General features: G+C 40.7%; 1 protein-coding gene across 2 annotated transcripts in view; it reads left to right on the top strand.

The window, feature by feature from the left end:
- The first annotated feature begins 3,197 nt into the window (after positions 1-3,197).
- BACH2 (BTB domain and CNC homolog 2) overlaps positions 3,198-24,935 on the top strand; it is a 302,749-nt gene continuing 281,011 nt past the window's right edge. For both annotated transcript variants that reach the window (XM_073675711.1, XM_073675710.1), the window contains exon 1: positions 3,198-3,615. The gene's annotated coding sequence lies outside the window, so the exon portion shown is untranslated. The remainder of the gene's footprint in view (positions 3,616-24,935) is intronic.

The following is a 24,935-nucleotide window of genomic DNA, read 5'->3' as shown; positions in this document are numbered from 1 at the left end:
CTCCTTGTACACAAAAAAACATGTCCCTACCTCCTGAAAACCTGTCTGGGAGAGCAACCTTGGGTTCAAGCTGGACCGGCCTACCTGCAGAGACCCCAACATTAGCAACCTACAGCCGCTATATTTATGATAGTAGCCAGAAAGTATATAGTAGTAGATTAATGTTAAAAAGATTGTCCCATGTTCTGAAGTAGGCGTGCACTGCTACTCGGTTTTCTGGCTTTCTACTTCCTGTGGGGCGATGTGCCCTTGCATCACTGACAATTTGTGCCATCTCTACTTGCCTGAACTGTGTGTTCTCTGATGCCGCTAAATGGGCCAACTTTGCCTTTGCAATATTGAAAGAGCGCAGTGGTAATTAGGCTGGCTGGTAAGGGCTAACAGTGTGCTTCAGCGATCCCAGCCAGCTACTGAGCAGTGCTTAAAATCTCTATTGGAAAGAGCTAGTGAGCACTTCACATGTTCGTTCCATGGGCCAAAAGCTCTAAACAATAAAAAAAATAAAAAATAAAAAACTATAAGGAGAGGCAAGCAACACTAAAGAAGGAAAATATGTCACTTTCAAGCTTGGTTGCAAAAAGATTTGCATATTGTGGTTCTATTTACTTTAAATTCCTTCTATCAAATGAGAAGTAAGTATGAGTGGGAATAAATTTTGTAAATTCCACTCCAGACTTGCATACCGGTCCTTCTACACCCCGTTCTCACTCTCTGACCTGTCTCCTGTCTGACTTTTCCCGTCAGTCTCAGCCTCAGTCCCCATAACAGAAGCCACACACACCAGTATTCCCATTGATTGATGTGTGCCATCACCGTGCTGCACCTCGAACTTGTGAGTCACCTGAGATACAATAGGTTTGTAGCTGCCTCATCAATGTTTGGTGACATCCCAGATGCAGCAGCTGATGGTGCCGATCACATCAATCTCCGGGCACAAGACTGTTTTGTATACATATACTGTATATGTGTGTGTAATCCTAGAAGCAAAAATGTTCCCTTGTGAAGGCCAATCCTTGGCGTTGCCCATGTGGCCTCATCAGATTCAAAGAATGGCGCATAGTGTTCCATTCTGTACAGCGGCTGGAAAACGGGAAAAAAATCCAAGTGCAGTAAAATTGCAAAAAAAAACGCAGTTCCCCAATTTATTTATTTTTTTTACACCATGTTCACTAAATGCTAAAACTGACCTGCCATCATGATTCTCCAGGTCATTATGAGTTTGTAGATACCCAACATGTATAGGTTCTTTTTTAAGCAGTAAAAAAAAAATCCAAAGTTTGAAAAAAAATATGGTGCCATCTTTTGACACCCGTCATATCTCTATTTTTTGGGCTTTGAAGCCGGGTGAGGACTCATTTTTTGCTCACTGAGCTGACGTTTTTATTGATCGCGGCGATACCAAATATGTGTATTTTTGATTATTTTTGGATTGTTTTATTTTGAATGGGGCGAAATGTGTGTGATTTGAACCTTTTATATTTTTTATTTATATCGTTAAAACTTTTTTTACTTTTTACAAGCTTCGGTAGGAGACTTGAAGCTGCGATCATCTGATCACTTGTGTTACACATAGCAGAGCTCCAGCCCTGCTATGTGTAACAAAAATGCTCATCTGCTATGAGCTCACAGTAGACCCCCGGTTGTCATGCCAACTCATCGATCATGTGAAGGGGCGTCGATGTGCGGAGCTGATGACGCGCTTCCAACCCGATCATGTTAAATGCCACTGTCAGAGATTGACAGCGGCATTTAACATGTTAACAGCCGCAGGCGATTCCACCCGTGGCTGTTAGGGGCACATGTCAGCTGATGAAATCAGTTGTCATGTGCCTAAAAAGGTGCGGGCTCATCGCCGGAGCCCTCACCAAAAAGGATGAGGGTTACCTATGACGTATATATAAGTCATAGGTTGTAAAGGAGTTTTCCACCTTTGGGGGCTAAAATCGTTTTTGCAATTCGGTTTTATTAAAAATTTTGCACTGTTTGCATCCTATAGCTGCTGGTACACTTTCTATTGTCGGCTGCAAAATGAGTTAATGGGTTCGGACACATTATTTTATTATATACAGATGTGTTGGGGACATGATATTGTGACAGTTACCATTACATAGATATGACAGGTTCTCCTCCTGCTCTGGTTAGTGCAGCTTTACTCCTAGACAGCACAGTTCTCCAGTCCATACAATGGCTGCTGGAGGAGGAGAAGAGACCACACCTGTCCATCAGCGATGTCCAATAGAAACGCAGTTTTCTCGTGAGGTTTTCAGTTGGACAAGACTGATGGACAGGTCTGGTCACCGCTCCTCCACCTGCAGCCATTGTAAGGACTGGATGGAGAGCTGTGCAGTCTGTGAGGAAAGCTGCACTAACTAGCAGGAGGAGGACCTGTCCTACCTGTAAGTATCTCAAAATCATGTCCTCAACACATCTGGTAAAATAAAGATAATGTGGCTGACCTCAATAACTCATTATGCAGCTGGCAATAGACAGTGTAAGGCCACGGCCCCACTATCAGTATTTCGTCAGTATTTTTTCTCTGGAGTGGGAGCCAAAACCCGGTGAGGAGCAATCAGAGAAAAGGTATAATAGAAACAAGTCACCAATTCTGCATTTATCACCCACTCCTGAGAAAAATTACTGACTGAATACTGACCAAATACTGATAGTGGAGCTGTGGTCATACAGTGTAATACAGCGGCTCTAAGAGGCAAATGGTGCATAGTTTTAATGAAACCCAACTGCAAGCATTTAAGTAACAAAACCCTTTAAGAAATGCACCTCTACGGTGAAAGCTGATCAAACACTAGTGTAATCTTGCAGTGTAAACAGGCTGCCGCTCGCTCTGTGAATCAGCAAAATGACTGTCAGTCGGGTGAAATTATGTTTTGGTCCGCAGAAACCCTCGTTCTCCGCAGCGCATCGTCCTGTGTAGACAGCGGTACCTTCTGTGCCCTGAAGGATAAACAGGCCAATAAACTATAGTGACTTGTCTTGTTTCCGTGCACATACGTCAGAAAAGCGGTGGCTACTTCCCCCCTGCGTTTTCTATCCAGGAGCAGAGCCATGGAGGAATGCTCCGAGCAGCTGGATTTGTATGAAAGCATGAATCAGTGGTTGTAAACAATGCGGCCAGTGTGCTGCTGCCTGTGACAATGAGCAGCACTATGTGACACAGCAGCAGCAGCAGCACACAGCAGATGTCAGCAACGAGTAAGTCAGCCACCAATAGACAGCAGGCGCTGGGAGAAGGAGGCTGCTGCTGCCGGGGGCTGGGCCAGGCTGAGAGCAACAAACACCTAGCACTCACACACGCTGCCCTGCCATCAGGATGAGGGGAGAGCCGGTCACACTCACACACACAACACCGCAACACACAAGCCACTGATTGTGTACACAACGTGCATGGACTGCCAGCTCACAGGCACTGGCTACAGCTCCACTCCTTCCTCTTCACACACAAGGGCTGGGGGTGGATCCTGACTGCGAGAAGCTAGCCCTGGCTCCTGGGAACAACAACAACAAGGAGCAGCCTCTGCTGATGGCCATGTGATGTCTCCCTAAGGGGTGAGCTTGTAAGAAGCAAACACAACAGGAGGAACTGAAAGTGCAAACAAGGTGAGTGTGAGGAGGCTCAGCTGTGTGGGGAGAAGCTTGGTGGTCAGGGTCACAGGCGGCTGAGGGGGGCTGCTACACATCCATATGGCGGTCCAACAAAGGATCTGGATGGAGGGAAAGTTGCTGTCATGGTGTGTTGTGTGCGTAACTCCAGCATGGCTCTTGTTGTTGTGCTCAGAGGGAGAAACAGCTGTCACATTTGGAGGCCTCTTGTACTGCCGTTAACCCCTGCATGGCCAAAGCCGCTCATACACACTGACGCTGTTGAAAAAAACAGGTTTCGGTAGAACCGGGGAACAGCATTGTTTCTACAAAAGTTGGGAGCGAAATGGGTCGCGATTGTAGGAAAAATGAATTTGTGCGGCAAAATCAGTGTAATTTTTGCCGTGACCCATGTGCGCTGTTGTCACTTATCGGAAAGAGTCATTGGAACATTGTATCCGTGGTGTACTCCGGAGAACGTACCCTGTGACCGAGGAATGGGATAGGAAGCTTTTACGTGTACGCCACTTCTTAATTTTCTGGAAGGTGCCTCCATTCATAAGCTCTATGTGGACGTAGTTGTGCAATTTGTTAGGTGGAAGTATGCCCTCCTAGTGCTGCACACATTAGTATTGCTGCGGGCTTGTGCAGCGTGCCGATTGGTTTCTTCTTCCCTCCACGGGTTAATATTTCATTACACAGGGTTACGTGTCGTATTTGCTGGCTCTGGCTGTGATTAGCAGCAGGGAAAGTGCTGTGTACATTATTCAGCGTTTTCAGGGTCACCTTATGTTTGTTGCCTAAGCCTTGAGGGAGGTGATCCAGATATGGGAAATACTGTGCTAGACCTCGACATGTGAAAACGGTGACTTGACAGATGTTGGTAAGAGAGTGACAGGCATAGCAGCCACAGATAAACACATCATCACAGTGTACACTGATGCAGCAAGTCTACGTAAATGTGTCACGTATACACCGATAATGGACTGGCCCCTTACTAGATCCCACTACTGTACCTCTACAAACTGGACGTCGCACGTCTAAGATGCAATCTAAATTGGCGCTGTCTATTTATAGCTGACTCATAGAGTGGAACAGGTTGATTGATGTGTTCCGGCTGTAAAATAAGAGTAAGAGGGTCTTGGGCACTGTCTTAGGTGACCTGTCTCATATTTATGAAATCACTGTGATATTTTTGTAACAATTACGACACTTGATACACTTTTGAATTTTGTCCTACAAAAGGGGCGTTTGAAGAGGTGTGGTGGGGGCCCGGCGTGTTAGTCACGTCTGTCAGACATATTTATGAAAGTCTTAAGAACGAGGAGTGCAAGAGTGGCAGGTCGGGGCTGGTACAACACTTGTGTCTGTAGTATTTCAGCCATTGATCGTGAGCGGTGTCACATTTCTTCCAATATGTCGCAGATGTGGCACCAATTAATTATAGTTTTTATATAACGCTAGAATTGTTTTTTGAGAAATCTGGCCCGTAGTCTCATTTTCAGCAGTGCCATAGGGAGAACCTTTTTTGTTGAATTCATGATGGAAAAATTGAATCCATCTCTCAGTGACAACCTCATCAGCAAAATGTGTCCTCGGTTCTGATATAGATAATTCTTCACGTTTTTTTTCTCCTACAAAAACCACATCACTTTCGTTCATAAAAAAAGAAGCCTCCTAAGTTGCAGGTTAATGCCATGACCTAGAAAGTGGATATAGTGTCTGTAATACATCGCTTTAATTTAAGCATGAAATCTGTGCTAAAAATCATTGACGTCTATGTGAAAGTGTTCTTTGTTTTATTTTTTACACACTCGTTCAGTACATACTGATTTGTACAATACATCCACCATGACATAGCAGTGTAAGGCTGGATTCACACCTTGCAGTTTGTAATGTATTCCTGACGTGAATGTAAAAGAAACAGCATGAATATAAATTCTTAATTTTCCATTATTTTTCCTTTATGGACTACTCCTGATTATAGGTTTCGTTGCATATAAGACGTTGTTAAATTGATTATCTCAGGTATTGTGATAATGAATTTGCTTCAACTTTAATTAAATATAGGAAATACATTTTAGGGTTTTTACTAAAAAAAAAAATGTTTCATATGAGCTGAGTTTTTCATGTTTTTGTAGATCTGTTTGTTTTGTTGATTTTTGTATACATAGTATTGCCATGGTACGTCGTAGACTATTGTCTCTGCCCATGTTGTGTTGTGATAGTTATGGATTACTAGTCTTCTATCTGGATGAAAAATTGATACAAGTAGGAACAATAGAATTTTCATCTTAACCTGCACTGGATCTATTTCTATTGTAGATTTTCACACATCTTTCATAAAGTTGTTTTGTTTCGTTCCTTACCAGCGGTGTGAATGTGCGCTTACTGTGTAGTCGTGTGTTTATAATTGGTCAGATTAATATTTGCATGACAAGTGTTTATTATAAAATAGCAGCTATGGCTTTGTGCTGGCTCATCCATTGCTCTCAGATGAGATTTGTCCAGTCACTTTATTCCTTAACCGAGTTCATCAAATTACAAGCAGTCCTCTATAAGTGGTCTCCTGTAAAGGGCATGATGTGTGCCATACTGTGGGCTGAAATGCTGGCTAAATGAAGGGTGACCTTCAACCCAGTAATAGTTGCCGGGTCACAGCTGAGAAGCCTGACTAAGCTTTGTAGCTAAATTGGTCTTCCTTCTTCCTTGTCATCATGCTAAGCCTTGAGATCACAAAGAGAAAGGAAATTCTATGTGCAAACTGCTTTAACCTGTAGTGCCTTTCATCCTAGCTGTCTTTCTACAAAACATGTCAATATTATCTGTTACCGACTTATTTTTTTTTTCATCCATATATGAATTATTCCACTATTATCTATTTTTATAGGGAAAATAATGCACAGACAACAGTATTAGTTTAAACAGTTTTTGTTTTGTTTTTTTCAAATAATTAAAGGTAAAAAATAACATATTCTATAATCTTCATGTTAGATCATCTTGAAATAATTATTACATTCCAGTTGTTTGTCTAAAATCCTAAATCCCTTATCTATCACGTGTGACTATACCCTTATGATATGCCTTTTTGATTTGTTTTATTTTTGTAGATAACTCACCCTGGTGTTTGTACATTTATGTTATTATTGGCCCCCATGTAGCATTGTTATACACTACACACAGTCGGTATTATGAAGCATGTATATCTAAGTGTTTGGAACTGTGATGTCTATTGGGTGCAATAGTTGAGGTTTTAGGTATATTTAATTAACTCACTTAATGGGTTATCATGGTTCTGCTTAAGTGAACAACTAATTTAGTGTTTGTCATTTTTTATATGGTGCTAATGTTTTCTATAAAGTGCTCTATACTCATTTATTGCTTATTGTAAATGCTTGTATATAATAGATTTATTGCATGAACCACCATTTATCTCATGTTTGCACACACTGTTGCTTATACTTTCTATTATTCGCACTGTCCGATGACTGTAGAAACTTCCTAAAAAATGTTTGGGTTAGGCTCAGTTCACACTAGCGTCTATCTTTACATTTTTTGACACATTAAAAGCAATTTAAAAGACTGGCTCGTTCGCTGAATTCGTTTTTTTTCAGTATTCTATCTTCTTATTCAGATTTTGTTCTTTCACAAGAATTGAAAGCTACTTCTTGCGCTGTGTATCTGATTCCCAAATGAGTGTTTTAAGAAGTAGTGCAAACCGATATTTTACGCATCAGATTACAATTCCTTTTTATTGTACAAAAAAATACAAAATAAAAAAAAAAGTAGTGTGTACCCCTCTTTAAGAAAAAATAGCTTAATAATGACTTAGTAAGTCCTATTTCCAGAGCTCAGTGACGTAGATATGCCATTAGACACTGCTGTACTTGTTCTTTCATCCTTGATTCCTGCACAAAGAAGGCAAAACATTGCTGAAGACAATGCTAGGGAATGTTTCCCATCTCTTTCGTGCTGGGATCTGTTACCATTTTTGTTGAAGAAAGATGTACATGGGAACGGATCTCCCAAACACGTTGACCACGAAAGATTATGTTCAAACGATATAATTTATCTCACATTGCTAGTGTTCTGGTTGTAATGTTCTTTCTGCATTTCAGCTGAGACTTCTACCTCGATTTACACTCGTTTTTGCTTGCTGATTGTTCACTTCTGCGCCAGAGACCCTCTTAGGTACCTCTTTTCAGATTCCATCATTTATACCAGAAGAAATAGAACACGCAGGTGTGAATTTGGTCTGTTTGTTTTGGTTTATTCATGTAACGAAAATAAATGTGTTCCTTTATTTTGAAGTTTATTGTAAATGATAATGATATACATAATAAATAATTAATATATGCCGACACTAGCAACTGGATATAAGTTATTCATAGAAGCAAGGTCTTTTACTAATGCACGAGGATCCTTTCTTCAGAGTGTACAGATGTTATTTCACTTATTTTACTTGCCATTATTTATAGGTAGATGCTAGAACTAGAGCTTCAGCCAGAGTCTTCTAAACATTAAAGGGAACCTGTCATCATGAAAATGCAGCCCAGTCTGCTGCTACTATGTGATAGAGAGCATAGGAATCTGAGCAGACTGATATATAGTTTTGTGAGAAAAGATTCAGTATAACCTGTGTTTTCATCATTTAAAAGGAACCTGTCACCAAGAAAATGCAGTCCCATCTGCAGGCACCATGTTATAGAGCAGGGGAGCTGATGAGACTGATATGTAGTTTTACCAGAAAAGATTCAGTATAACTTGTCTTTTCATCATTGAATCCTCTGCTCTTTCTGTGACTTTTGGTCCAGTGGGCAGTCCTATTAGTGACTTGACTGCTGTCTCCTTATGCAGACTTATACAAGGTAGGCTGTCAGTCACCAATAGGGCCGCCCACTGGACCAAAAATCCAATTAGTGACTGACAGCCTACCTTGTATAAATCTGCATAAGGAGACAGCTGTCAGTCACTAATAGAACCGCCCACTGGACCAAAAGTCACAGAAAGCGCAGGATTAAAGGGAACCTGTCACAATGAAAATGCAGTCCCCTCTGCAGGCACCATGTTATAGAGCAGGGGGAGCTGAGCAGACTGATGTATAGTTTTGTGATAAAAGATTCAGTATAACTTGTGTTTTCATCATTTAATCCTCTGGTCCAGTGGGCAGTCCTATCAGTGACTGACAGCCTTCCTTTGCAAAAGTCTGCAAACACGGATAGCTGTCAATCACTGATGGGACCGCCCACTGCACTGAAAATCCCAGAAATAGCATCTGTAGCGGTAGAGATGATGTCTAAGTTACTGCTGTAGACTTTAGCTGCTAGAACAATCCAGGAGCCAATCTTTTTAGTGACTTGACAATACTTCTGTAGGCATCTGCATAAAACTACTCCTAAAAACTATAAAAATGTTAGTTTCTTTGTGCATTGATTTACGTCTCCACGCAATTAGTTTTGCTGTATGGATCATATGACTTTAAGATAATGTATCCTGAGGGTCATAAATAGACTTAAAGGTTCATGCACATAGTAATGTGATGAATACTGTGGGAACTCACGAGAGGTATTAAGTGAAATACCATCTTCTTTTATTTGTCTACCCACAATATACAGTGGGTACGGAAAGTATTCAGACCCCTTTAAACTTTTCACTCTTTGCTTCATTGCAGCCATTTGGTAAATTCTAAAAAGTCCATTTTTTTCTCATTAAAGTACACTCTGCACCCCATCTTGACTGAAAAAAACAGAAATGTAGAAATTTTTGCAAATTTATCAAAAAAGAAAAACTGAAAGATCACATCATCATAAGTATTCAGACCCTTTGCTCAGTATTGAGTAGAAGCACCCTTTTGAGCTAGTACAGCCACGAGTCTTCTTGGGAATGATGCAACAAGTTTTTCACACCTGGATTTGGGGATCCTCTGCCAAAATTCTTTGCAGATCCTCTCCAGTTCCGTCAGGTTGGATGGTGAACAGCCATTTTCAGGTCTCTACAGAGATGCTCAATTGGGTGTAGGTCGGGGCTCTGACTGGGCCAGTCATGAATAATCACAGAGTTGTTCTGAAGCCACTCCTTTGTTATTTTAGCTATGTGCTTAGGGTCATTGTCTTGTTGGAAGGTGAACCTTCGGCCAAGTCTGAGATCCAGAGCACTCTGGAAGAGGTTTTCATCCAAGATATCTCTGTATTTGGCTGCTTTCATGTTTCCTTCAATTTCAACCAGTTGTCCTGTCCCTGCAGCTGAAAAACACCCCTATAGCATGATGCTGCCACCACGTTTCACTGTTGGGATTGTATTGGGCAGGTGATGAGCAGTGCCTGGTTTTCTCCACACATACAGCTTAGAATTATCACCAAAAAGTTCTATCTTTGTCTCATCAGACCAGAGAATCTTATTTCTCATAGTCTGGGAGTCCTTCATGTGTTTTTGAGCAAACTCTATGCGGGCTTCCATATGTCTTGCACTGAGGAGAGGCTTCCATCGGGCCACTCTGCCATAAAGGCCCGACTGGTGGAGGGCTGCAGTGATAGTTGACTTTGTGGAACTTTCTCCCATCTCCCTACTGCATCTCTGGAGCTCAGCCACAGTGATCTTGGGGTTCTTCTTTACCTCTCTCATGAAGGCTCTTCTCCTACGATTGCTCAGTTTGGCTGGACGGCCAGGTCTAGGAAGACTTATGGTGGTCCCAAACTTCTTCCATTTAAGGATTATGGAGGCCTCTGTGCTCTTAGGAACCTTGAGTATTGCAGAACTTCTTTTGTAACCTTGGCCAGATCTGTGCCTTGCCACAATTCTGTCTCTGAGCTCCTTGCGCAGTTCCTTTGAGCTCATGATTCTCATTTGGTCTGACATGCACTGTGAGCTGTGAGGTCATATATAGACAGGTGTGTGCCTTTCCAAATCAAGTCTGATCAGTTTAATTAAACATAGCTGGACTCCAATGAAGGAGTAGAACCATCTCAAGGAGGATCACAAGGAAATGGACAGAATGTGACTTAAATATGAGTGTCTGAGCAAAGGGTCTGAATACTTATGACCATGTGATATTTCAGTTTTTCTTTTTTAATAAATTTGCAAAAATGTCTACATTTCTGTTTTTTTCCAGTGACGATGAGGTGCAGAGTCTTCTTTATTGAGAAAAAAAATGAACTTTTTAGAATTTACCAAATGGCTGCAATGAAACAAAGAGTGAAAAATGTAAAGGGGTCTGAATACTTTCCGTACCCACTGTAAGTGCAAAGACTAAACTTTTCAGCCATGAGTCAGGTCATATCGTGTCTTCGTTAAGAAAAACAAACCTGCCATACAGTTTACACACTTTACACAGATGCAGCTTTTTCCGCTGTGCAGAGTATCACTTTCCGAAACCCATGGTAATAAAAAGAGGAAGTTCTGTGTTTTGTGATTCTGATGTGTTGAGGTTACAAAAGACAACAATCCAGAGCAGTGTTTTGATTGTTACAGAATACCAGTTCACTCCTAGCTCATGCTAGAAAAGACTGATTTCATTGTGTGTTGGTTGTATGGTGCCAAGTGTATCAGTGCCAGTATAGTCTGTGTGTAATGTGTTATTTGTTTGGAATTGCTGAAAGCAAATAGTGTTTTTGTTCAATAATTGCCTTTTAGAATGTACAATAAAAGTGCTGTTCATTTACCTATATTACCTGTTTGTTGTTCTTTTAGGATGTATAGCAATGCAGAAGATTAAGGCACAAAGGCAACAAGCATATAGAAGGATAGATTTGCATGTTACTCTCTACATGGCATACGTGGGGTTAATTTTGACCTTGAGTTGGAAAACAGGAACTGTGAGTGTGGAGGTGTTCCTGATGTCCAATTTACATACACCCATCTTTTATTTATGAGGTAGGTGTGTGTGTAGTGGTTTGTGTATGTAAGAACAATAGGGCTTGTCAGCAGTTTCCTCCAGGCAGCTGCTGCTGACTCACATGTCTGCTCCAGCCCTGAGCTGCCCTCTCCAAATCATCCACAGTGTGAATGAAAGAATGTGGGACTGTCAGTTATCTGCTCATCTCACTGCTACAGGCCCCTTTAAGGAAGGAAAGCGAGAAATAAAAGCAATGGCTGCTTACTCTGCTTACTACTGCACTGGCCAGACTTTACCTTGATTGCACTTGGCTCATTCCAGCATGGAGTGCAGAACAATTGCATCATTTGATTGTAACAAAGAGAGTATTGTTCTCCTCTCTGTTGCATGCATCATGCTATTTTTCTGGGATTTCTTCCACAGCCCTTCCCCTCACTGAGATGTAAATAAGACTCCTACAGTACTTTAGGCTCCACTTTCAGACTTTAGTTTTTATTTTCTTGAGCATGTTATTAGATGTTTGGATTTCTGCAATATTTGCTCTGTAAGGCTATGTTCACATGTTTCATTTTTTCAGCGTTTTTTTTTTTTCTGCAGGCAAAAACCTGCTCTCTTGGCAGTAAAGAAGCTGCTTAAAAAAAGCAGGTTTTGCTACAGTTTTTGCTGCGTTTTTCAGGTTCGTTTGTCTCTTGCACATACTGAATACAGTTTAGTGCCTGTTGTTCCTGAGTTTTCGGCACCAAAACCTCATACCTTACTCATTGCTTTCTATGGGTGAAAATTGACATGTTGCGGTTTTCAAAAATGCAGCACTTTTCCAATTCAGTCAGGAAAAAAAAACAAAACGTGTGCATGAGATTTCTGAAATCTCATAGCTTTGCTGGTACCGTAAAACGCAACTTTTCATTTGCATAAAAAATGCAGCAAAAAAGCAACGTGTGAACATAGCCTTACTGTATTTTATATTACGCAGCTCTAGAAAATGTTGACTTTTTAATTCAGACGTTCCGTCTTTGAAACCCTTATATCGTCATTAGTACTTATGTGATTGCGCTACACCTATTATTAAACTGATTCCTACTTTTTATTGAATGGTGCCATTTTTCATCTTATTGTTACACATCGCTTCTTGTGATTTCCCTAAACACGTAATTGTTTCACTGTAGCAGTCTGGGGACACATGCCTAGGAGGTAGGAAAGAGCCTGTCCTTAGCTGTTAAAGTTTGTGGTGTTTTTCAGGAAATCAGGGTGAATGACCTGGAAAGAATCTGTACAGTCATGCAGAAGTGGATCATCCACAGCAAACTGCTTATTGTAGTGTTTGTATATAGACACTAAAGGGGAGTGCCTAATGCTGATGACACCTCTACTACCATCTCCAGCTGACCTTAAACTGCTCCATTTCTTCTTTCCTGTCTTCACACATGAGCTAATAGATTCTGAATGATAAAAGGATATTTGTCTGTTTTTTTATGTGTTTGTAACAAAGTAAGGAACATTTTCTGTTCATTTTGTTGAAGTATTTTTATAATGTTCCCTTTTATACACCTAACATACTGAAGGTTATTTTGCACAAAGGGAGTTAAAAGTTAAAAATTATATATTACAGTACAGACCAAAAGTTTGGACACACCTTCTCATTTAAAGATTTTTCTGTATTTTCAGGACTATGAAAATTGTACATTCACACTGAAAGCATCAAAACTATGAACTAACACATGTGGAATTATATACTTAACAAAAAAGTGTGAAACAACTGAAAATATGTCTTATATTCTAGGTTCTTCAAAGTAGCCACCTTTTGCTTTGATGACTGCTTTGCACACTCTTTGTATTCTCTTGATGAGCTTCAAGAGGTAGTCACCGGAAGTATATAATTCCACATGTGTTAATTCATAGTCTGTACTGTATATATGTATATATATTTTTTTTTTAAAAGAAAGATCAGTATTAAAGGGTTTGTCCACTATTGGAGGAAATTCTTTTCTTCCACTCTTTTGGAAGAATTGTGAAGGCTACAGCCTATTAGGGACCACTGATAGTCTGGAGTGCTCACGTGAGATGTTGTTATGCAGCACATTGGGAACATTTAAGTAGAGGTATTCAGATGCCAAATAATTCAGTTTTCACTGCCAACAAAAAGAGAAAATCGATTCATATGCCCCCCCTTAGAAGTCAAATAAGTCTAGAAATCAAGAACTGTAAGATGAATATTTGTTCTCTACATATAATTTAGTCGACTCTAAATACACAATGCAAGGATTGAGTCAACTCCTCCCCCCCCCCCCCCTTTTTATCTGGTTTCAGGTGTGATTTTCATATTGCCCACACCTGTTACTTGCCACAGGTCAGTTTGAACGAGCATCACATGCTTAAACCAAAGTTATTTACCCACAATTTTGGAAAAGTGCCAACAATTTTGTCCAGCCAGTTCTAGGGGATTTGTGTAAAATTATGTCTGATTTGCCTTTTATGTTTTTTTTGTGTTGTTCCAATACACACAAAGGAAATAGACATGTGTATAACAAAACATGTGTAACTGCAATAGTTTTCTGGGAGAAATACTTCATTTTCTGGAACAATTTCAAGGGTGCCAACACTTTTGGCCATGTTTGTATATATTACATATTTGTAAAAAAGGCAATTGGATACAACAGTATCGATTTTAGATATGTATTCTCCCCATAGAAGGCAATACAGTTTAGACGCACAGATTTGGATCTGTATTCTGCACACCGAAGTCATGAGAGTTTTATTATAGATCCGTATTTTTAGACTCCATTGAGTAGAACATTGATCTATATCACATGCTTTGCCTGTTGTTCATTCACTGCAAACTGAATTCAAGACTTGGATTTGCTGAATCATCAACAAATTGAATTTTCTATGTTTTGCTTGTGTATAACATTGAGTAAAAGGAGCATCACCAGCAGAATGTCATGTGTATGAAAAAATCTTTTTCATCTTTACATTAAAAAAAATGTTTTTTTGCACCAAAACTATTACAAAATTAGAGATTCAGATAATTTTTTTTTTTAAAAATGTGCTTGATTTCATATATTTGACTTCCACTGCTGAACTTTACACTAAACTTGAAAAATTATGATCGACTAAGCAAAGGCTGATCAACAAGACCTTATTTTCTAAAATTAGATCTTGCCTCCTTGTCCCAGATGCAATCTATTTTTGCTCACTCATTTATTTCAATAAAAAACAACAGTAATTATACCACACAAATAAAGACTTCCTGACATGTTTAAATCTTTTAAATAAACTCCGCTAAATGCATCTGACGCAAAAAATTGCTCCAAAATTAAAAAAGCATTGCCAACATTTATTTTCTTGTCTATATAGTACACAGAGACAATAATTAATGGCTAATATAGAGGTTCTTTTCTATGCCTGTTTGATGTATCATGTATGGTGCATCTACCATTTTCATGCCTTGTCATTGATTTTTAACCTTTATAAAACAAACAATTCACATAAATTCATCTAGTCTCGCACTGCACGTGGTCTACTCTGTCCCATATCTAGCAAGTGCTCCCCAGTTTCTCACGCTAGTATCAGTATATCTTATGAAATGCAATGTATCCTTTTCCACTGCCTCCTGCTTGTGATAGGCTTCTACCCTGTACCTTACAAGCAGAAGGCAGAGAAAGCAGTGTGAAGCTGTATATCATCAGATACTTAAGAAATTCTGCCCACATAGATAATATAGACAGCCAATATAAGTCGGAGCGGAGGTGGAAGGGGGATCTAACTCCGCAGTTTGTCAAAGTAGGCATTTACTTAGTATATCACTGTACTCCTGGTCACTTCAATAGAAATTGTATTCTTTGTACATCTCTTATATAGGGTTGCATTATATAGCTGCCCATAATGCAAGGGTTTAAAATATATAGATACAACTGAGCTGGGATGAAACAAAACACAGCTATAAAATTGCTGGGGAGTTATAATGATATGAGTCATAATAATATAATGCTAACTATTAGGTTGTGTTCACAATAGCATTTATTTCCATTTTAAACTGATATTTTGTAAAACAAAATTCAAAAACTTATGCAAACAAATTTAAATAGTGAGCTTTCAGTTTAAAGAGGACTTGTTACTTATCATGAATATGTAAATTTTTTACCTGGTCCAAATGCCACTGTTCTTGTGAGTCTGTTGGTTTTCTTTTGTTTCTGCACCTGTCCGATCATGAAATATGGTCTTCTATTCCTTGTAAATAAATCTAGTCCTGCTATCCAAGGAGGTGTGATCCTCATGAAGATGCCCACAGAGAAGAGTTGATGATCACACCCCCCAATACTAGATTAGTATTCCAGTGAGGATTTGAGGATTTCTCCCATTTATCTAAAAAAAAATTAGATTCCCATGCAGGGAAGAGAGGGCTATATCTCTGCAATAGATAGACACAGGAACAAAGGAGATTCACAAGAACCATAGTATTTACAGCCGTTAGCAAAAAAAGACATAACAAAGTGAAAGGTTCTCTTTAACACTTTTCAAGTCCTTTATTATTGAAAGAAAATACACATTTGATATTGTGCAGCCCGAATTATAAAACTAGCTTGTCATTTTACTGTCCTGGTAAATAGCTTAAAAAGAAAATGCTTTAATTTCTAATTTTTAATAAAATTAAATAAAGCGCAATGAAAAAGTCTCAAGCCCCAAAATAATTCCAGTTAAAACTACAGTTCATCATATACCCCAGTCTACGGAAAAAATAATAAACTTCTGGCTCTAAGACTATAGCGATACACATTTTTAACTTTTTTTTTTTTTTTTATTCAATAAACTATACATTATTTGGCATTTCCTTGTCCCAAACTATTAAATAAGTATGTTATTTATACCACCCCGTACACCATAAAAAAGGCAAAAAACAAAGAAAGAATAAGCAAAGCCAGAATTGCAGCTTTATGACCATTTCACCTAAAAAAATAAAAAAAAGCTATTACCGTAGTCTGATGCATCCTAAAATGGTAGCAATGAATACTACAGTTTGTCGTGGAAAAAAAGATCCAACATAGCGGTTAACGAAAAAGTATGGAAAATTATAACTCTTACAGCACAGCAATGTTTAATTTATTTATTTTTTTAAATTGGATAATTGTAAAAAATTGATAAAGTATAAATTAACTGTACGCATTTGGTATCATCAAGTTTGTAATGATCGAAACTGTAAAGTGAGTATGCTATTTATCCAACCCAGTGAACACACAAAAAATAAACTGTACCAAAATTACTATTTTTACGTCTCCTTGTCTCACAAAAGATGGAATAAAAATCATTCAAAAATTTACATATATTCCAAAATGGTTCCAATAAAATCTACAAATTGTCCGTCAAAAAATAAGCCCTCATACAGCTCAGTCAATAGAAAAGTAATACGCTTTTGTTTCTCAGAGTATGAGAACGAAAAAAATTGTTTTTTTACATACTATTTTTAATGTGCAAAAATAAATAAAATAATATTAATTAGATATCTTGTTAATTGTAGTGACCCACAGAATGAAGTTAATATATCACTTATACCACAAAGTCAACATCACAAAAAATAAATGAATCTGAATTGTGAACAAAATATATATATATAGTCACTTTTTTCCCATTAATTTCTTGAAGACACTGTTGGGTCAAAATACATTACACCCCTAACAAATACATTGAGTTTCCAAAAAATGGGGTCAGTCCGGGGAGGGTTTCCTCTGTACTAGTTCTTTCAGGGCTCTGTTAATACAATATGGTGACAGGAAACCATTCCATCAAAATTTTCCCTCCAAATGGTGCTCATTACCTTCTGAGCCGTGCTTTGTGCCCAAGCAGTAGTATATGGCCACATATAGGGTATTACATATGTTGGAGAAAAAAAACACCCATACATTTTTACATAATTTCTTTAAATTCCCACTTTTGAAAATCACAAATTTGAGGCTAAAGCTACATTTTAATGGAAATAAATGTAATTTTTAATGTATTTATTCCCCTTTGCGTTAGAACCTGTGAAGTACCTGAAGGGTTAACAGACTTTCTAAATACTATTTTGAATACAATGAGCTTTTGGTGAGGTTTTGATGTTATTTAAATTGGGTTACTTGTGTTTTTTCATTGCGTTTTTGCATGTGTTTTTTTAACATGGGTTTTATCGCGATTTTGATGCTGCTTTTTTTTTGTCTCTTTGTATGTTAAGCTTTAAATAAAGCTGCTTTGTTTTTGATACTTCCTGGTATTTGGCTCTGACAAAACTTTTATTGATACAGTCATGTGAAGATTACATGCTTTTTTGATGAGTTTCCGCCTCGGAGATGCACTAAAGACTCATGTGCGTTTTGTGCCTGCGGATTTTCTGCATCTAATGCATATCTATGGGGAAACTCAGCGTACCGACACAAGAGCATGCAATTTGTTACCATCTTTTCAGTTAGCCATTAAAAGGTATCAACCACTGAGGACTCTCCGAATCTACATATTTTTAAAAACTTTTGGTAAACTTATATAAGTGTAGTTTGTACAAATCAATTAACACGACCTGCTCCATCAGCCACAACAGTAATCTCTGGTCACTGGATGGGAACCATGAGAACCAACTCTTTCTTGATGGAATCTGCAACTTCTCTTTTGGTTAGCCAGCCTGGCGTAACGTCATAGTTTCAACGCACACGTGACTGTTCACCAGGTCGGCTAATCATAAGAGCCACGGCTGCCATCAGGTAAGAGGCTCTTCTCACATCTAACATCCACTGGACAGAGATTACTGTTCTGGACGATGGACCAGGTCATGTGAATCGTTTCGCACCAAATCTACTTTTAAGTCATCTAATATTCCCAAAAAATAAATGTATAAAAATGATGCAGTCATAAAGTAAACATGTGAGAAATGTCAGCTGTTAACTATTTTGTATGGTATGACTAGATGTGGGCAGCCGTGTGACTGCAAGTATGTGATATTCATACTCTCTGCCACATTCCAACTAGACGTGCGTGATCGCCCCCAATAAAAGGAAAATGAGAAAGACCGCGTACATCTAGTCAGAACGTGGCATGAAAGAATCCTGACAGCAGGCACTGTGTGCAATGTGAGGATTCACAAGTCTTCAGTCACAAAGAGTGACTGCAGACTTTTGTGCCAAACCTGGACAACCCTTTTAAGTACATCATCTGCAAGTAGTTTGTATGTACTCCCAGTGTTTGTGTGGGTTTCCTAAACGCACTCCAAAGACATACTGATAGGAAATTTAAATTATGAGCCCCAATGGGGACAGTGATGTTAATATTTGTAAAGCTCTGTGGAATATGATGGTGCTATATAAGCATAGTAAATAAAAAATAATTGTGTCTCCAGCACTTGCACATCATACAACCCCTGGCAAAAATTGTGGAATCACCGGGCTCGGAGGATGTTCATTCAGTTGTTTAATGTTGTTGAAAAAAAGCAGATCACAGACATGGCACAAAACTAAAGTCATTTCAAATGGCAACTTTAGGGCTTTAAGAAACACTAAAAGAAATCAAGATAAAACATGTGGTACTCAGTAAGAGTAATTTTTTTCAGACCAAGCAGAGGGAAAAAATTATGGAATCACTCAATTCTGAGGAAAAAATTATGGAATCATGAAAAACAAACACACAAAAGAACACTCCAATTCATCACTAGTATTTTGTTGCACCACCTCTGGCTTTAATAACAGCTTGCAGTCTCTGAGGCATGGACTTAACGAGTGACAAACAGTACTCTTCATCAATCTGGCTCCAACTTTCTCTGATTTGCTGTTGCCAGATCAGCTTTGCAGGTTGGAGCATTGTCATGGACCATTTTCTTCAACTTCCACCAAAGATATTCAATTGGATTGAGATCCGGACTATTTGCAGGCCATTACATTGACCTTATGTGTCTTCTAAACTGTCCAAAATATCAATGTAAACTTGGGCATTTATTGAAGATGTAATGACTACCCAGTGCCTTTACCTGACATGCAGCCCCATATCATCAATGACTGTGGAAATTTGCATGTTCTCTTCATGCAGTCATCTTTATACATCTCTTTGGAATGGCAGCAAACAAAAGTTCCAGCATCATCACCTTGCCCAATGCAGATTCGCGATTCATCACTGAATATGACTTTCGTCCAGTCATCCACAGTCCACGACTGCTTTTCCTTAGCCCATTGTAACCTTGTTTTTTTCTGTTTAGGTGTTAATGATGGCTTATGTTTAGCTTTTCTGGATGTAAATCCCATTTCCTTTAGGCGGTTTCTTACAGTTCGGTCACAGACATTGACTCCAGTTTCCTCCCGTTCATTCCTCATTTGTATTCTTGTGCATTTCCAGTTTTGGAGACCTATTACTTTAAGTCTTTATTCTTTGATGTCTTCCTTGGTCTAGCAGTATGTTTGCCTTTAACAACCTTCCTATGTTGTTTGTATTTGGTCCAGATTTTAGACACAGCTGACTGTGAACAACCAACATCTTTTGCAACATTGCGTGATGATTTACCTTCTTTTAAGAGTTTGATAATCCTCTCCTTTGTTACAATTGACATCTCTCCTGTTGGAGCCATGATTCATGTCAGTCCACTTGGTGCAACAGCTCTCCAAGGTGTGATCATTCCTTTTTAGATGCAGACTAACGAGCAGATCTAATTTGATGCAGGTGTCAGTTTTGTAAATGAAAATTTACAGGGTGATTCCATAATTTTTTCCTCGGAATTGAGTGATTCCATAATTTTTCCCTCTGCTTGGTCTGAAAAAAATTACCCTTACTGAGTACCACATTTTTAATCTTGATTTATTTTAGTGTTTCTTAAAGCCCTAAAGTTGCCATTTGAAATGACTTTAGTTTTGTGTCATGTCTGTGATCTGCTTTTTTTTCAACAACATTAAACAACTGAATGAACATCCTCCGAGCCCGGTGATTCCATAATTTTTGCCAGGGGTTGTAGTACTACAAAACAAGCTTCATTTTATCCAGCTATGCCACTAGTTTTAGTGGTGAAAGTTTTGGCAAGTTGCTTTTAAATGGAAAAAAAAAATGTGCCTGCCTAGCCTGCATAATTTACTAGAAAATTACTGCATACAAATTTATTATTGATGTCAGTGTGAGCACATGTTCATTTTCTTGATATCCTTGGGATTTTTAGGACTCGTTCACATAACCGTATTTTCTGTCCAAGTGCTGTCCGTGAAAAAAAAGGACAGCACTCGGATCAATGTTATTCAAAAGGGCAGTGCAGATGAGCGTTTTTTTTTGTTTTTTTTACTGACCAAATATGCATGTGAAATAAAAACACAGCATGCACTATTTTCTCCCGTAAATCAGATGAGACTTGCTCATCCCAGTCTGTGGGTGCCCAAAAAATATTGGATGCCGCATGGAGTGGAGACACAGTATAGCATCCAATTTTTATGGATACATTGCAATTCTGTAATTTAGGAAACTGTAAATGGTCTTGTAAATGACTAATAGCTTCTGCAAAAAAAAAAATTTGCATACGGATGACAAGTGAGAAAAAAAAATCGGCCCATTTTTCTAGATGAAACTTTTAACAATTTTTTTTTATACGTATGTGCACTTACCCTTGATGGATGAGATTTGTTTTTGAGATCTTGAAATTTTGAGTCAAAGGCAATAACTTGAAGTTTTTGTTAAATTACTGAAGCCATACCTGAACAATTTTTGTAGTTTGGCAGGCTGCATTAACCTTCTAAAAGAGGTCCCTGATATTCTGGAATGCCATTTCCATGAAAGGGGTGAGCTTGGTTTGCAACAATGTTTAGATAGGATGTATGTAGCAGAGTAATGTCCTTGATAATGCCAGAACCCTAGCTTTCCCAGAAAAACTTTATGAAGAGCATCATACTGCCTCTGTTGAATTACCTTCCTAGTGCTATCTCTTCCCCGGGTAAGTTATGCACCTGGCCATCCATGATATAAAAGAAAATATCATTCATCAAACAAGACATTTTTCAATATTCCATTATCCTCTATAATTTTCATGTGCCAACTGTAGGTAAATGCAGCAGTTGAGAGGAATCTGCATGTCAACTCCACAGTAGAATCTTTCTATCATAATCAACATTAACTTTTTTCAGAAATTTGTGCAACATTAGTTCTTCCATGCCCTTTTGGTGTATAGTCACCACTGAAAATCAGCAATTTATCCCAACCATCCCAATTTAGCCTTTGTCAGAGGCCCTCAAATTCTTAAAGGGGTTGTCCACTACTTGGACAACCCCTTCTTGATCTAAATGTTTGGCCCCTATAAAATAAAAAAGCTTATACTCTCCTCCTGTAACATACCTGGCGGCGTCCTTGCATAGTGGTCCATCTCCCACTGTGCAAGAGCGCGCACTTGATCTCCAGTCCAGGGTGTCTCTCTGGCTTCCCTCCATGCTGTCTGTTTGCTTCTGTGTCTGCTGCTTATGGGCGGCGCCCGATCACTTCCTGCTTTTTGTACCTGCTGCAGGCACACCCTTTGTGCGTCCTCAGCCTATTGCTGTCTGTCACCTGGTATTTAAACCAGCTGCCCCATTAACCCATGCCTGAGCATCTTGCCCTGTCAGTTGGCTTTTGTCTCTGACATGCCAGGTCCTGTCTATGTTACCTGTCTTGCAGTATCTGTTCCCATGTCTGTACTGTGTCCTATCTGTGCACCCTAACCTGCAGTCTGTACTCGTTCCTTGCCTGTTCGTTCCGCCTTCCTGGAGGCTGTATTTCCAGGCCAGTCTGAACACGCTCCTTGCCTGTTCGTCCCGCCTCTCCGGGGGCCGTATTCCCAGACCCACTCCTGTATCCCGCTGCAGTGTCGGTCTCCTCCGTACACTCAGTTCCAGTCTGAACTCTCTCCTATCTTTTACCTGTTTTTTCTCTATGTCCGTTCCTTTCCTTTTTCTGCAGAGTCTGAACTCGTACCTACTCCTGCTCGTTGTCACTGTACTTCCGTTTGTGAGTTTGTGGTCCACTCGCTACTTCTCTGCAAGTACCCTGTGGGTATCTGGTTCTGCCTTTCCCTTCTAGTCTGTTCCGTGTGAACAGAGCCCTGTTCCTTCCGCGTCTGCGGTTTTCGCTTTGCTCTGCTCTGTCCACCGCGTCTGCGATTTTCGCTTTGCTCAGCTCTGTCCGCCGCGTCTGCGGTTTTCGCTTTGCTCAGCTCTGTCCGCCGCGTCTGCGGTTTTCGCTTTGCTCAGCTCTGTCCACCGCGTCTGCGGTTTTCGCTTTGCTCAGCTCTGTCTACCGCGTCTGCGGTTTCGAATTTGTCTCCCAGTCTGTACTGGACCCTACCCAGCTTGTGCTCTAGTCTGCCTGTTCCTGTATTCCCCGGTGTGGGTCAACAGCCGTGTCCGGAGTCTGACCTGGAGTAGACCCTGGTTCCTCTGCTCGGTTCCTCCCTGGTGCACTGGCGTCGTATGCCGTCGTGCGACCTTGGTCGGATCGGGCAGATACTTAGCTACGCCCCTCCAGGCACTCTCCGGTTCATGGCACAGTGGGATCACTACATAAACAGGCACACGCCAGTCAGTCCGGGCGTGTGCATTACAGCATGCTCAGGCCATGGTTCCCGTTGAGCCCCACGGCCTTCGCTCTCTGAGAAGTTTTCCAGCGAATACATGCATTAAAATAAATAAATAAAAATTTTTTTTTCCCTTTAGCTGAGTTCCAGGCGAATTACGCACCCGTCCAGATGGATCTATCTGCTCTCGTTCCTGCGGATCCGCTACGTTATTATGGGGATCCAAGACAAAGTCGTGCATTTGTGGAGCAATGCATGCTACACTTCAAGTTCTACCCTCTATGTTTTCCCACCGATCGGGTTAAGGTGGCATTCATTATGTCTTACCTGGCGGGTGATGCCTTGGAATGGATCAACCCCCTATATGAAACACAGGATCCGATCCTCCTGGACCTAATGGCCTTCCTGGTGGCCTTTCTAATGGTCTTTGATGATCCTAACCCGGAGGCTCCTGCTGAAGCTTCACTTCCCAATATCCCGGAGCAGCCCCAATGGGTAATGTGTGTGGGTAGCGCAATAGTCCTCCAGCCCAATGAGACTACTGCCCACCCAGAATCCTCACAGGGTGACTACGCTTTCCGGAATACTTCTCCCAACCTCAAGAGGCAGTCCAGACGTGCTAGGCGTAGAGGCAAGCCGTCACGCCAGGGTCTGTCCTCCCTGAGACCTCCTGACCCCAACCTTGAAGTCCCTACTGAAGCTTCATCTCCCTGTATCCCGGAGAAGCCCCAACGGGTAATGTGCGTGGGTAGTGCACCAGTTCTCCTGCCCGAAGAGACTTCTGCCCATCCAGACTCCACACAGGAGAACTTCCTGCACCCGGCATCCGATGCTTCACCCACTTTAACCGGTGTGCATGTCCAAGGATGCTCCAAAGCTGTGGTTACCTCAGAGTCTGTGCACCTCTACTACCTGGCGGAGGACCCCCTGTTGCCTCCTGAATCCTCCGGGATACCACTCGATGACAAATGGAGAGAGACTTCTCTACACCCAGTACTCGATACTTTGTCCGCTTCGTCCTGTGAGCCTGACAATGGGTACCCCAAAGTGGTAGTTACCTCCGAGTCTCTACACACCTCCGACCAGGCGGAGGACCTCCAGTTGTCTCCAGAACCCTTTGGGGTGCTACCTGGTAGCGAAAGGACAGAGACTCTCCTATACTCTGTACCTGATACCTCACTCGCTTCGTCCAGGGAGTCCAACCTAGTGTACTCCGAAGCAGAGGTTACTCCCGAGTCTCTACACCCCTCCGACCAGGCGGAGGACCTCCAGTTGTCTCCAGAACCCTTCGGGGTGCCACCTGGTGGTGAATGGATAGAGACTTTCCTATATCCTGGATCTGATACCTCGCTTGCTTCGTCCAGTGAGTCCGACCTAGTGTACTCTGAAGCAGAGGTTACCCATGAGTCTCTACACCCCTCTGACCAGGCGGAGGACCTCCAGTTGTCTCCAGAACCCTTCGGGGTGCCACCTGGTGGTGAATGGACAGAGACTTTCCAATACTCGGTACCCGATACCTCACCTGCTTCGTCCAGTGAGTCCGACCTAGTGTACTCTGAAGCAGATGTTTTCCCCGAGCCTCTGCACTCTTCTGACCCGGCAGAGGACCTCCAGTTGTTTCCTGACTCCTCCGGGGTACCACCAGATAACAAAGAGACAGTGACTTTTTTTCACCCTGTACCTGATAACCTGTCTATTTCTTCCTGTGAATTTGACAAGATGTACCTCGAAGCAGAGGTTATCCCCGAGTCTCTACACCCCTCCGACCAGGCGGAGGACCTCCAGTTGTCTCCTGAACCCTTCGGGGTGCTACCTGATAACGAATGGACAGGTACTCTTCTATATTCGGTACCTGATACCTCGCCCGCTTCATCCAGCGAGTCCGACCTAGTGTACTCCGAAGCAGAGGTTACCCCCGAGTCTCTGCACTATTCCGACCCGGCGGAGGACTCCCAGTTGTTTTCTGAATCCTCCTGGGTACCACCAGAT

Source organism: Phyllobates terribilis, unplaced genomic scaffold (genome assembly GCF_046119375.1).
Source record: "Phyllobates terribilis strain yellow unplaced genomic scaffold, ASM4611937v1 Scaffold_3__8_contigs__length_932513732, whole genome shotgun sequence".
NCBI lineage: Eukaryota > Metazoa > Chordata > Amphibia > Anura > Dendrobatidae > Phyllobates > Phyllobates terribilis.
This window is presented reverse-complemented; position numbering and strand designations above follow the sequence as displayed.